Genomic DNA, 14519 nt, shown 5'->3' with positions numbered 1-14519 from the left:
ATCCTTTCTTTTTTATCAAAAACATGACATAAAAGGCTTTTAACTTTTGTAATGTCAAAAGTTCATTCTCTCTCCCGTCAATACATTCATATCGACATAATAGAGATAACTTTTGAACAAATATGGGACAGTCACAGGTTTCGGATGTAAACAACATATCCCATAACAATTTGCAATATATAAAATCATAAAGATTAAAATTGCAAAAATCATCTTCCAAGAAATACTCTAGAAATTTAAATAAATAAATTTGAAAACAATGAAGATGAAAATCGTTGGACATAGCTATGTGTACTCACAATAATGGCTATTCCAAACCCTAGTTATTCTTCTAAAAACATAAAAAGAAGATTTACTACACATTGAGACCTCTGAAGAATTCTTTATCGTCCCTGAACTCCTTGTTGTCAATAGCCATAGGTACATAGGGTTCATGGAAAAAGGAGTCAATTCCAACAAACCTTCTAGGCTGATGATGTCGAATCAGGGCCTTCTGAATTTCCGAGAGTTCTCATAACAAAAGTATTTATTTGCTTAATCTCCTTATTGCTTCTTTCAACTCTTCAAGAAGATCATAAAACTTCTGAGAATTTGAAGGAACAGCTCTTGGCTTCCTCACATTCCTTCCTTTTCTTTTCAAAGTCGGAGGCAACGAAGATTTTTCTTTTTCCTTTATGATTGATGGCTTAACAATCATATTAACATCTTTTCTATCAGAGCTTATGATGCTTGGAGTCTCCATACGTGTATGGGTTTGTGAGAGGAAATCAAACTATAAACTCAACATGCAGTCTTTAAGATGGAAAGAGTTTCAGAGAAGGAAAAAGGAATGTAGGGTTATGGAACCTTTTAACACCGGTTCACGCACACACGATTCATGACCCTAAAGAGAGTGGAATAGTCGAGAATAACCCTCTTTTGATAAACATGGAGTTTCCTTCCAATATCAGTTAGATATGAAAGAATTCCAAACCATACAACAAATCTAAGAAAAGCAAAACAAAAAAATTTCTTTTCTTTTTAAGCCTAAGGTGTGCAAGTTCTTGTCTCTTTTAATCAGGCACATAAGACAAGATGCACAAAAACAACACAATTAAGTTGTGCTGTGGTGAACAACAATTTTTCCACCATGACCCTTTTGAAAGGAATTCATAGACCCCTGTCTATCAAAGTGTTTAGATCATACTCTTTTCTCTAGTGGTCTTTACCTATCTTTGGAAACCAACTTCTTTGAAGAGGATAAAATCTTACATACCTCAGCGGTTTTTTGAACAAGTTTGAGCTTGTTTGCTAGGCGATTTTCTCTTTGTTGAAGTCTCTTGACATGTCCCATCTTGTGTTTATACTTGAAACACTTTGAAAGTTCATGACCCTTAAGTGAACAATAAGAACATGTCAATGGATGTGCTGATTCGAACTCCGAGATATGCAAGTTGCTAGGCACAAAGTGGATCCTGAAAAATCAGACATAGAGTTTCCAACAGAAAGTTTAATTTCAACTTCCAGATTGGTTGAGTTTCTTTCTGGAAAAATATCAAAATTGATGTATGTATTGCTACAATTATCAAAATCGATATCTTCACAAAGAAGTCCAACACTTGATTTTTCGTCTTCATTGGAATCATAGTGATCAGACATTTCATCAAGAGTTGCAGCAAGACCTTTGTTTCCAGTGTATTTTCTACGATTTGGGTACTCATTTGCAAAATGACCAAAACCTTTACACTTAAAGCACTGTGGCATATCCTCGTCATCAACCTCGTCAACATCCCTGTTTTTAGGAGGAACACGATTGTGAGGTTTAACTGACGACCTAGGTTTGTCTCATGAAAACCGTTTACTTCTCTTCAATATAAGATCCCTAAACTGTCTTGTGATCATAAAGACTGATTTGTCAAGATCTTCATCTGATGAATCAGTCTCAGAAAGATCATCCTCAGATACATAAACACTTTTACTTTTGTCAAGTAATTTAGTGTTCCTTTGTGCTTTGAAGGCAACATCCTTTCCGATTTTGGATGTGTGCTCATGATTAAAGATCTTTAGCTTTCCAACCAAGTTGTTTCTGGAAAGAGCATCAAGGTTATTTCCTTCAATGATGGCATGCTTCTTAGAATCGTATCTTGATGGCATCGATCTGAGAATTTTCATCACAATGTCCTTTTCAGGAATAGTCTTACCAATGCAAAAGATGCATTAACAATTTCAGACACTTTGTGATTAAACTCATCAAATGAATCTTCATCTTCCATATGAAGGTTTTTCCAATCGTAATTAAGGTTTTGAAGCCTAGCTTCCTTTTCACTGGTATTACCTTCGAATACGGTTTCTAAGATATCCCAAGCATATTTAGACCTAGTGGACGTAGTCACATAGTACTGAAGATCTGGGGTAATGGCATGTATGATGGTATTCAAACCGTCAGAGTTTTTCTTTGCAATAAGTATCTCGGCAACATTGTATTCACCAATGTTCTTTGGTGAAAAAGCGGGGGTACAACAACCTCACCCAATATTTCGATTAGCAATCTGTATGGACAAACTCCAATATACTTTCAAGAGAATCAACTAGACTCAATCTTAATAAAGTATATCAAAGAGTTATATATCTCTTTCTTAATTCAATTCTTTCTCAAGCAAATAGAAATCTGTGAGTCTAATTGAATACAAGAGAAATCACTTGAACGGTACCAAAGACCAATATTCAAGTATCAATCAATTTCAATCAACAACCAAAGGTCAGATTTCCAATTGATTGATTCTAACGCACAACCTGTGATATTTCAATTATATAACAAAATATAATTCAGAATAGAAATAACACAGACACTAGCATTTTGTTAACGAGGAAACCGCAAATGCAGAAAAACCCCGAGACCTAGTCCAGATTGAACACCACACTGTATTAAGCCGCTACAGACACTAGCCTACTACAAACTAACTTTGGTATGGAATGTAATTGAACCCCAATCAATCTCACACTGATTCAAGGTACAATTGCGCTCCTTACGTCTCTGATCCCAGCAGGATATTACACACTTGATTCCCTTAGCTGATCTCACCCACAACTAAGAGTTGCTACGACCCAAAGTTGAAGACTTTAATAAACAAATCTGTATCACACAGAAAAGTCTTTGGTAATAGATAAATCTGTCTCCCATAGAAATACCTACAAGTTTTGTTCCGTCTTTTGATAAATCAAGGTGAACAGGAACCAATTGATAAACCAGACTTATATTCCCGAAGAACAGCCTAGTATTATCAATCACCTCACAATAATCTTAATTGACGCGACGAACGAAGATATTGTGGAATCACAAATGATGAGACGAAGATGTTTGTGACTACTTTTATATCTTGCCTATCAGAGATATTAATCTCAAGTTAATCGTTACGAATATACTCAAAACGATAGAATCAGCAAGATCAGATCACACAACTACGAGAAAGTAATATCGGTCTGGCTTCACAATCCCAATGAAGTCTTTAAGTCGTTAACCTGGTTTTCAAGAAGAAACCTAAGGTTAAAGGAGAATCGACTCTAGCTAATACAACTCGTATCACACAGGAGATGTGGGTATTAGGTTTCCCATTTGCTAGAGTTCTCCCTTATATAGTCTTTCAAATCAGGGTTTGCAATCAATGTTAGCTTGGTAACGAAGCATTCAATATTCACCGTTAGATGAAAACCTGATTAGATTCAAGCTAATATCTTTCAACCGTTGGATCGAAAACTTAGCTTGTTACACACAAATGAAATGCGCGATTTTAGGTTTGTGTAACCGTACCCAAACATGTACATTTTTGGTTCAACAATAGTTAACCATATGAGCACTTTCATATCAACCATATTCTTCTTCACCATAACTAGTTCAAATGACTCAAATGAACAAGTTAGAGAGTTTTTCAATTGCAAGGAAATCTTATGTAACTACACAAGACACAATCGAATCAAAAACGATTTGATTCACTCGAATTGGTTCATGAACTTTATAGCCACGGTTTGCATTTTGCATTCCTTAGTTAATATAAATAAGTTCACAAACAATCGTCTTTAGATATAACCTACTTAAGTTCGCAGACTTAGTTCGCGGACTTAAGTTTCCGGAAGGAGTTCTCAAACTCCAGCAGATTTTCTCGGGTCGAGTTAACTTCCGCCAGTTCGCGGACTGAGTTCACGGCTCTTGTTCCGGTTCTCTTGATCAACAAAGTTTGCAAACTTTGGTTCAAGGAAAAAGGACTTATACATATATGTGTTGCCACACAATGCTTATATCCATCATTGGTTATATAATCTAAACTCTAATTTCAGTCATTGAAACATTCTTAGAGGACATTGTTATATAGTTGTTATTCACAAATTAATTTTCGTCAAAGTAAGCAATTTTCAAAGTAATTGAAACGTATCATGACTTTCGTCACTAGGTAAAGATGAACTTGGCTAAAGCAAAATCTTACCAACACATATTTCGAGAAATAGATAGGCGAGATAAACTCGGCTCGAAATAGCAAACGTGTATAATCAAAGTCTATATAGCAAAACGACTTTTGTCTCAAAATAAGAGATAGAGTAGATAGACTTTTGAGTGATAGATAAGTTCAAGTCTCCATATACATTTTATTCGATGAAGTTCCACCAGTTCCTTGAGTAGTCCTTCGTCTTATATGATGATTGCCATGGAGTTCTTGAGCTCAGCTACACTTTCTATCCTAGTCCGAGACTTAGATATAGTAGACTAGAAATCAAGACTTATAGTTTTGATCACTAACATTGACAAACATGCTTGAGATAGCAACGCATGCGAGTTCGACCGAGCAATGCTCTAACAATCTCCCCCTTTGTCAATTTTAGTGACAAAACTATCAATACATATGGAATACAAAAAATAAATGAATTAACTTTTGTAGCTCCTATTCCACATGCCTAATCTTCAACATTACTCGAAATCTTCGTCACTTCCAAGTACTCCAATGATCCCAAAGGTTGTAAGTTGAGCATCATCGTTGTTGAAAATACGTATCTATAACAACGAGAAAACAAGAGTTCTCAATCATTGTTATACAGTGTCATAGTATCATTATATAGTATAAAAGTTTAATTGTATCACAACTTCGACAAAAATACTATGGTGATATGTATCACTCCCCCTTAGTAAATACTCCATCTCACATGGAAACCACTCCCCCTTACATAATGATCCGAAAACCATATGTCTTTGTAGTGTGAACTACATATTAATTAATTCTCCCCCTTTTTGTCAATAAAATTGGCAAAGGTACGAAAACGGGATCCTAATGAAATTTGCGACAGAGACATTTCATGACCAAAAGAAAGCACATATCATCTTGTTTAGATGCAATCATAAAGCCGAAGCTAAATGCATTCATCAAGGAGTTTATAAAGATACAAGATAACCCCTATAGTATTCCACAGCCGCACTCCCCACAAAGATTTGGCAATTAAGCACAAGTTAAATTAAGAACTCTCCCCCATAATATATCATTCCCGAAGGAACAACAAGAGCGACCTTAATTTCAAAAGAAAAGAAGGATTTATTTGGACATCACAAATCACATGCAAGTATGAATTTGAATCCAAAATACTCAATTAAATTAACCAAAAGAGAACCCATGATTAATTTAATCGGAAATGCTCAACATAAGTGAACTTATGAAGACTCAAAAATACTCAATTAGATTAATCACAAGAAAACCCATAATTAATCTAATCGCAATACACAACCAAATTAACCACAAAAAGTAATCAAATTAATTGGTCATGCTCGACATAAGAGAACTTACGGAGAAACAACTAAATAACCAAACAAGGATGATTAATTTAGTTGATCATGCTCGACATAAAGTACCTCACGGAGCAACAACTAACCTAAGAATAACTCAGTCGATTTTGTTCAACATAAGACACCTTATGGAACAACACAGTATATGCACAAAAATTGTAGACCGGAGGTCGACCAAATACTGTGGAATAAGCAAGGATTCATTCTATTTTCCATCACCATTTGCACAATGACATACAATAGACATAATCCTTGTAAACAAAAGATTTTAACCTATCTCCCATCAAAAATTGACATAATAGGCTTAACTTTTGTATTTGTCAAAAGTTCATTCCTTCTTTTATCAACACATGCATATCGACATATAAAGGACTTAACTTTTGACAAGGTATGGGATAATCACAGTTCTCAGACGCAAACACACATATCCCATAACAATTGCAATATATAAAACCATAAAGATTAATACTGCAAAAATCATCTTCCAAACAATTTTAGAATTTAAACCAATAAATCTAAAAACATGAAGATGAAAACGTTGGACATAGCTATGTGTAATCACAATAATGGCTATTCCAAACTCTAGTTATTCTTCTTAAACAAAACAAGAAATAGAAGATTTACTAGACATTAAGACCTTTGAGGAATTCTTTAATGTCCCCGAACTCCTTGTCGTCAACAGCCATTGGGACATAAGGTTCATGAAGATAGGAGTTAATATCAATAAACCTTCTTGACTGATGTCGAACCAGGGACTTCTGAATCTCATGAGTCTTAAACACAAAAGCCTTTATTTGATGAATCTCCTTTTGAATCTCCTTCAACACTTCAAGAACATCAGAAAACTTCTGAGAATTTGAAGGAACAACTCTAGGCTTCCTCACATTCCTTCTTTTTCTTTTCAATGTCGGAGCTAACAGAGATTTCTCTTTTTCCTTTATGATTGATGGCTTGACAATCATATTAACATCCTTTCCATTAGAAGACATTGTACTTGGAGCATCCATAGGCATATGGGTTTGTGAGAGGAAATCACAATCTCAACAAGTGGTCTTGAGATAAAAAGAAGTTTCAAGGAAGGATAAAGAATGTAGGGTTAACCTTTAACAGGTTTGTGCACGCACAATTTTGAAGCCTAAAGAGAGTAGAATTGTCGAGAATAACCCTCCTTTATTGATAGACACAAAACTAAGAAAGGAAGAAGAAACAAACTTTTCTTAAAGCCTGAGAGGTGCACAATCTTGTCTCTTTTGATCAGGCACATGAGACAGGATTTTCCAATCAACACAATCAAGTTGTGTTGCGGTGAACAACAATTTGTCCATCATTTTCCTCTTGAGAGGAATCCACAGACCTCTGTCTATCAAAGCGATTTGACCATACTTTCTTCTCTAATGGTCTTGGTTTGTCCTTGGAAACTAACTTCTTAGATGAAGATAAAATCCTACATACCTCAGCGGTCTTCTGAGCAAGTTTCACCTTATTTGCTAATTGATTTGCTCCCCGTTGAAGTTTGTTGACGTGCCTTAATTGGTGTTTGTACTTGTAACACTTTGAAATTTCATGACCCTTTAGATGACAATACGAGCACGTTAATCTAGGATAAAAATCAGGCTTCTGAGATGTGGAAGCAACTAGACACATGGTGGAACCTGAAACATTACATATAGAGTTTCCAAAGAATTGGTCAATTTTTTCTTCCAGATTAGTTGGGTTTTCTTCTAAAAGAATATCAAGATTTATGTATGTATTGCTACAATTACCAAAATCAATATTTTCACCAAGAAGTGCAACACTCGATTTCTCGTCTTCATTAGAATCATAGATGTCAGACATTTCATCAAGAGTTGCAGCAAGACCTTTGTTCCCATTGTATTTTCTAATGATTTGGGCACTCGTTTGCAAAATGACCAAATCCCTTACACTTAAATCACTGAGGAATATCCTCGTCATCAGTTTCATCAATATCCATATTTTTAGGAGGAACACGATTATGATGTTTGACTGATGCTTTAGGCTTATCTCTGGAGAACCGTTTACTTCTCTTCAACAGAAGATCCCTAAACTGTCTTGCGATCATCGAGACCGGTTTGTCAAGATCTTCATCTGATGAATCAGTCTCAGAGTGATCGTCTTCAGAGATATACACTTTTTTACTTTTATCAAGTAATTTCGTGTCCTTTAGTGCTTTGAATGCAACATCCTTAGATTTGGATGAATGCTCATGATCAAAGATCTTAAGCTTCCCAATCAGCGTATTTCTGGAGAGATTATCTAGGTTATTTCCTTCAACAATGGCATGCTTCTTAGAATCGTATCTATATGGCAGTGATCTGAGAATTTTCATCACAATGTCCTTTTTCAGGAATAGTCTTACCCAATGTAAGATGCATTAACAATTTCAGACACTTTGTGATTAAACTCATCAAATGTTTCTTCATCTGCCATACGAAGGTTTTCCCAATCGGAATTAAGGTTTTGAAGCCTAGCTTCCTTTTCACTGGTATTTCCTTCGAATACGGTTTCTAAGATATCCGAAGCTTCTCTAGACTTGGTGCAATTTGACACATGGTGCTGAATATTTTGGGTAATGGCATGTACGATGGCATTCAAACCGTCAGAATTTTGCTTTGCAGCAAGTATATCGGCAGGACTTATTCACCAAAATTCCTGGGAACGTTTACATTTCCTATTGCCACAACGGGAGCATCATAGCCATTAACAACATATACCCATGATTGAATATCTCGTTCTTGAAGGAAAGCTCTCATAACAATTTTCCACCATAAGTATAATTAGAGCCATCGAAGACTGGTGGTACGTTGATAGAGGTAGCACCTCTGTCCATAGAGTCAGATCGCTACAAACACAAACTTGTAAGGTCTTGAACGTGTTTGCCTGCTCTGAGACCAATTGAAAAAGCGGGGGTACAACAACCTCACCCAATATTTCGATTAACAATCTGTATGGACAAACTCCAATATACTTTCAAGAGAATCAACTAGACTCAATCTTAATAAAGTATATCAAAGAGTTATATCTCTCTTTCTTAATTCAATTCTTTCTCAAGCAAATAGAAATCTGCGAGTTTAATTGAATACAAGAGAAATCACTTGAACGATACCAAAGACCAATGTTCAAGTATCAATCAATTTCAATCAACAACCAAAGTTCGGATTTCCAATTGATTGATTCTAACGCACAACCTGTGATATTTCAATTATATAACAAAATATAATACGGAATAGAAATAACACAGACACCAAAATTTTGTTAACGAGGAAACCGCAAATGCAGAAAAACCCCGGGACCTAGTCCAGATTGAACACCACACTGTATTAAGCCGCTACAGATACTAGCCTACTACAAACTAACTTCGGTCTGGACTGTAATTGAACCCCAATCAATCTCACACTGATTCAAGGTACAGTTGCGCTCCTTACGTCTCTGATCCCAACAGGATACTACGCACTTGATTCCCTTAGTTGATCTCACCCACAACTAAGAGTTGTTACGACCCAAAGTCGAAGACTTTAATAAACAAATCTGTATCACAGAGAAAAGTCTACGGTAATAGATAAATCTGTCTCCCACAGAAATACCTACAAGTTTTGTTCCGTTTTTTGATAAATCAAGGTGAACATGAACCAATTGATAAACCATACTTATATTCCCGAAGAACAACCTAGTATTATCAATCACCTCACAATAATCTTAATTGACGCGGCGAAAGAAGATATTTTGGAATCACAAATGATGAGACGAAGATGTTTGTGACTACTTTTATATCTTGCCTATCGGAGATATTAATCTCAAGTTAATCGTTATGATTATACTCAAAGCGATAGAATCAGCAAAATCAGATCATACAACTACGAGAAAGTAGTATCCGCCTGGCTTCACAATCCCAATGAAGTCTTTAAGTCGTTAATGAGACGCCCCAAATCATAAACTTGTTTAGCTAATAGGATCACAACCTAATTGAAGCATCAAACCTATATTATCGATCTTAAGAAAACTCAGTTACAAAAGTTAATTCCAAACACAAAACCCATACACTCTGATATTGTATAAATGAAGAACTCTCTTGTGATATGAATATATTAATGTGTTATTTTACTGAATAAATAAAGGATAAATATATATAATAGATTCGTAATATCTCTAACATCGCAAAAAGCTTTAAGCTACGATAACGGATATCTTCACGCGCACCATTTCTTCTAATTACTGAAACTGAAGTGGGAACGAGTGAGCACATCATCCCAAATGGGGGCTCAGTGGTTATCATTATAACATTCATGTAATCACTAACATGCATCACAGTTCTACTAAAGGAAAACGACAAACATCTTTTACACGCAACATGGAGCAGAAGATTGCTTCAATTCATATCCCCAGATATCACGTCCATAGTGGTAATATCCATGAAAGATCCACCTCCGGATGGATCTACGAGAAAAAAATTAAACAACCTAAACATATGTTATCCCAACCTCGTCTCACTCAATGGAGGAGAAGATGTTAGGAATAACTCCAGTCTCAAATGATAACATGAATTCAGGTACCGTAAGATATTATCGTGGAATGCGTACACCTAATAAAACCCAATGCCACCATATAAGTCTAGAATATAATAAGATTTTTATTACTATGACCTGGCCCCGCACAGCAGGTTCACAAAAGGCCCAACCATTATTTGTAGACTGAAGTCTCCAAATAATGACCATCTCCAGTAATGAACCTAGAATTTCTTCCTAAGTCAACGCCATAGTAACCCAGTCATACTACTAAGACTGAACAATCAAGTACAATATGAATACGAGTGATTTCCCCCAAATAAAATAGTATATATAATATTACCGACGGATACAACACCGCCCTATTAGATCATATTGCCGACGGATACAACACCGCCCTATTATCAACAGAAATAAATAATATTGCTGACGGATACAACACCGCCCTTTTTAACTTAGAAAGAAGTTGTGGGGAGACCACAGACACCTCTTGCAGGGGAATCACACAACGCATATCAAACACACATACTCATTCATTTTACAAACATCAAATTCACGTATATAATAAACTTAATGATTACAAGAAGGTTATAGAGTTCCTACCTTTTTGGATGACAAGCCTCGCCTACCTCGAGATCCTCAATCCACTGGTTCATCCTCTGAATTGATCGTTGTTAATAAAAACTAACTGTTAATCACACAAGCATTTTAAGAAATTAGCCAAAAGGCTCATACAAGATTCGTAACAAGTCTATCTACTGGTCTAAACCCATTTGTGGTTCTACACATTTTATTATCTAACTTTAGCATATCTAAGGTTTACTAATTGAATTGGAGATATTCTATAGTCCATTAACTACGATTTATGAATATCTACAACTTTGTAGAACAAGTCAAGGGCTATTTCGGTCCACAAGAAGTCCAAATCGCCAAATAAAAGAAACTAGTTATAAGCCCAAGTTTAACAAACCATCCCATTAATCTAATGCCTGGTCCAAAAGAATCCACTAACACTCCACTGGTCAACTGACGGTCAATGTTTGAAGTCAAGGCCAGGTCAACGGTCTAACTCGGTCAAGACAGGGAAACTCGGTGAGTTAACTCAGTCAGATCAGCTGAGTCAGAAAATCAGTTTACTAGATAGCTGTCAGGTCTGAATCACTTAAGCTTGTTGGTTCTGTGAAACTAACAGTTCAAAACCTATCTTACAACATTCAACACTACAATCAAACATACAACTAATCTATTACTCTATATCTCCATTAGCTACAAAGCACATCTCATTTCCAGCAGCTACGACTAACTAATGAACTGATCCAGCTCAACTGCACCAACTGCAATCAATCTCTTAATCCATTTGAGTCTTGAAGATCGTCCCTGCAACATCTTCATCCCTGGCTACACTTCCACCAGCAATTCCTCAACCACTGCAGTTCCAAATCCAGTTTCATTCTTCTGTACAATGAATCCCAACAGTTCATACATAATCTTCAACTGCAACTCATTATGATACTAGTATTCTTCAAAAGTGTAACTTCAAACATCAACACTATCAAGTCCTTGCTCTCAACTGAAGGTACAAATCCATCTCACTAACCAGCCATACTTCATATTTCATTCCTGTAACTCCTGAGCATTTCCCAAAGACAAATAACAATTTAGCTTCTACCAACAACCGAACAACATCAACACCACGACAGCAACATCATTGTCATTTCAAGAAATCCACTTAATTCTGTAACATCCATTCATATTCTTCATTTCCAACTGAGCTTAAATCCATGAACTCCCTGAAATCATTTAGCTCCACCAGATTATAACTGAGTTTCCTTGGATCTCATTTTATCCATCAATTATTACCTCCATTCACAGATTCATTATCCCTGCCTCCATTCACCAAAATGTTTCTCAATTTCAAACAACCCAAAACAAGATTCAAAACCCCAAATCAATAACTCAAATCCGAATACTGCTACTCAATTCAACATATTCATCTGGACTACCCGATTCAGGAACCCTAACTCCAATTTGGGGAAGAACAACACAAACCCTAATTCTCTATGAAACTAAATTTAAACCTATACGTCCATCTATACTTCAATTAAGAGTAAACCCACTCTATAATCAATCAACACAGAACATTTTCATAAATAAACATCAATCAACTTGAACCCTAAATTAGCTTACCATTTTATGCTTCTTTCTGTGATCGACCAATTTCAGCACCATCACCTTCTCGATCATACAACTAACTACTAAACTTTGATGAATCACTCGCATCAAATTAAGCTAGCTTCGTTGACGAAACCGGGAAAGAACAGAGAAGAATGAAAGAGAAGAAGAAAGAAGAATGAAAATGAAAAAAAAAAAGAATGAGTTAATCTTCTCAAATCGACAGGGAATAAGGCCGACAAAAATATTATGATACCCAGAAGGTGGATAAGGGCAACCAAGGCGGTTGTCTGCAAAATAATTATTTTTCCCCTCTAACTAATCTGATAAAATTTTCTTCGTCGGTTTTCGATTGACACGTGCGAGCAGTCTATTTCGCCAGACTTTTCGAGATCTACCTGGTGATACTAATTTCGTATCTAGATCGTTGTTAGATTAATTACTATTAATTAAATCTATATTAACTAATCAAGTCATTAACGAGTAAATCATCTCTTGATCGTCTCTTAACCGGTCAAATAACGTTGATGAGCTTGAGGGTCCTTACAGTTAAACTGGTTTTCAAGAAGAAACCTAAGGTTAAAGGAGAATCGACTCTAGCTAATACAACTAGTATCACACATGAGGTGTGGGGATTAGGTTTCCCATTTGCTAGAGTTCTCCCTTATATAGTCTTTCAAATCAGGGTTTGCAATCAATGTTAGCTTGGTAACAAAGCATTCAATATTCACCGTTAGATGAAAACCTGATTAGATTCAAGCTAATATCTTTCAACCGTTGGATCGAAAACTTAGCTTGTTATACACAAATGAAACGCACGATTTTAGGTTTGTGTAACCGTACCCAAACATGTACATTTGTTGGTTCAGCAATAGTTAACCAAATGGTTAGCCATATGAGCACTTTCATATCAACCATATTCTTCTTCACCATAACTAGTTCAAAGACTCAAATGAACTAGTTAGAGAGTTGTTCAATTGCAAGGAAATCTTATGTGACTACAGAAGACACAATCAAAGAAAAAACGATTTGATTCACTCGAATCGGTTCATGAACTTTATAGCCACGGTTTGTATTTTGCATTCCTTAGTTAATATAAATATGTTCACAAACAATCGTCTTTAGATATAACCTACTTAAGTTCGTAGACTTAGTTCGCGGACTTAAGTTCCCGGAAGGAGTTCTCAAACTCCAGCAGATTTTCTCGGGTCGAGAATTTCCACCAGTTCGCGGACTGAGTTCACGTCTCTTGTTCCGGTTCTCTTGATCAACAAAGTTCGCAAACTTCGGTTCAAGGAATAAGGACTTATACATATATGTGTTGCCACACAATGCTTATATCTATCATTGGTTATATAATCTAAACTCTCATTTCAATGATTGAAACATTCTTAGAGGACGTTATTATATAGTTGTTATTCACAAACTATTTTTCGTCAAAGTAAGCAATTTTCAAAGTGATTGAAACGTATCATGACTTTCGTCACTAGGTAAAGATGAACTTGGCCAAAGCAAAACCTTACCAACACATATTTCGAGAAATAGATAGGCGAGATAAACTCGTCTCGAAATAGCAAACGTGTATAATCAAAGTCTATATAGCAAAACGACTTTTGTCTCAAAATAAGAGATAGGATAGATAGACTTTTGAGTGATAGATAAGTTAAAGTCTCCACATACCTTTTAGTCGATGAAGTTCCACCAGTTCATTGAGTAGTCCTTCGTCTTGTATGATGATTTCCATGGAGTTCTTGAGCTTAACTACAATTTTTATCCTAGTATGAGACTTAGCTATAGTAGACTAGAAATCAAGATTTATAGTTTTGATCAGTAATATTGGCAAACATGCTTGAGATAGCCACGCATGCGAGTTCGACCGAGCAATGCTCTAACATTTGGAACGTTCATATTCCCTACTGCCATAACAGGAGCATCATAGCCATTAACTACATAAACCCATGATTGAAAATCACGCGCTTGAAGAAAGGCACGCATAGCAATTTTCCATCATAAGTAATTAGAGCCAT

The sequence above is a fragment of the Papaver somniferum genome, chromosome 10 (genome assembly GCF_003573695.1).
Source record: "Papaver somniferum cultivar HN1 chromosome 10, ASM357369v1, whole genome shotgun sequence".
In the NCBI taxonomy this organism is placed as follows: domain Eukaryota; kingdom Viridiplantae; phylum Streptophyta; class Magnoliopsida; order Ranunculales; family Papaveraceae; genus Papaver; species Papaver somniferum.
This window is presented reverse-complemented; position numbering follows the sequence as displayed.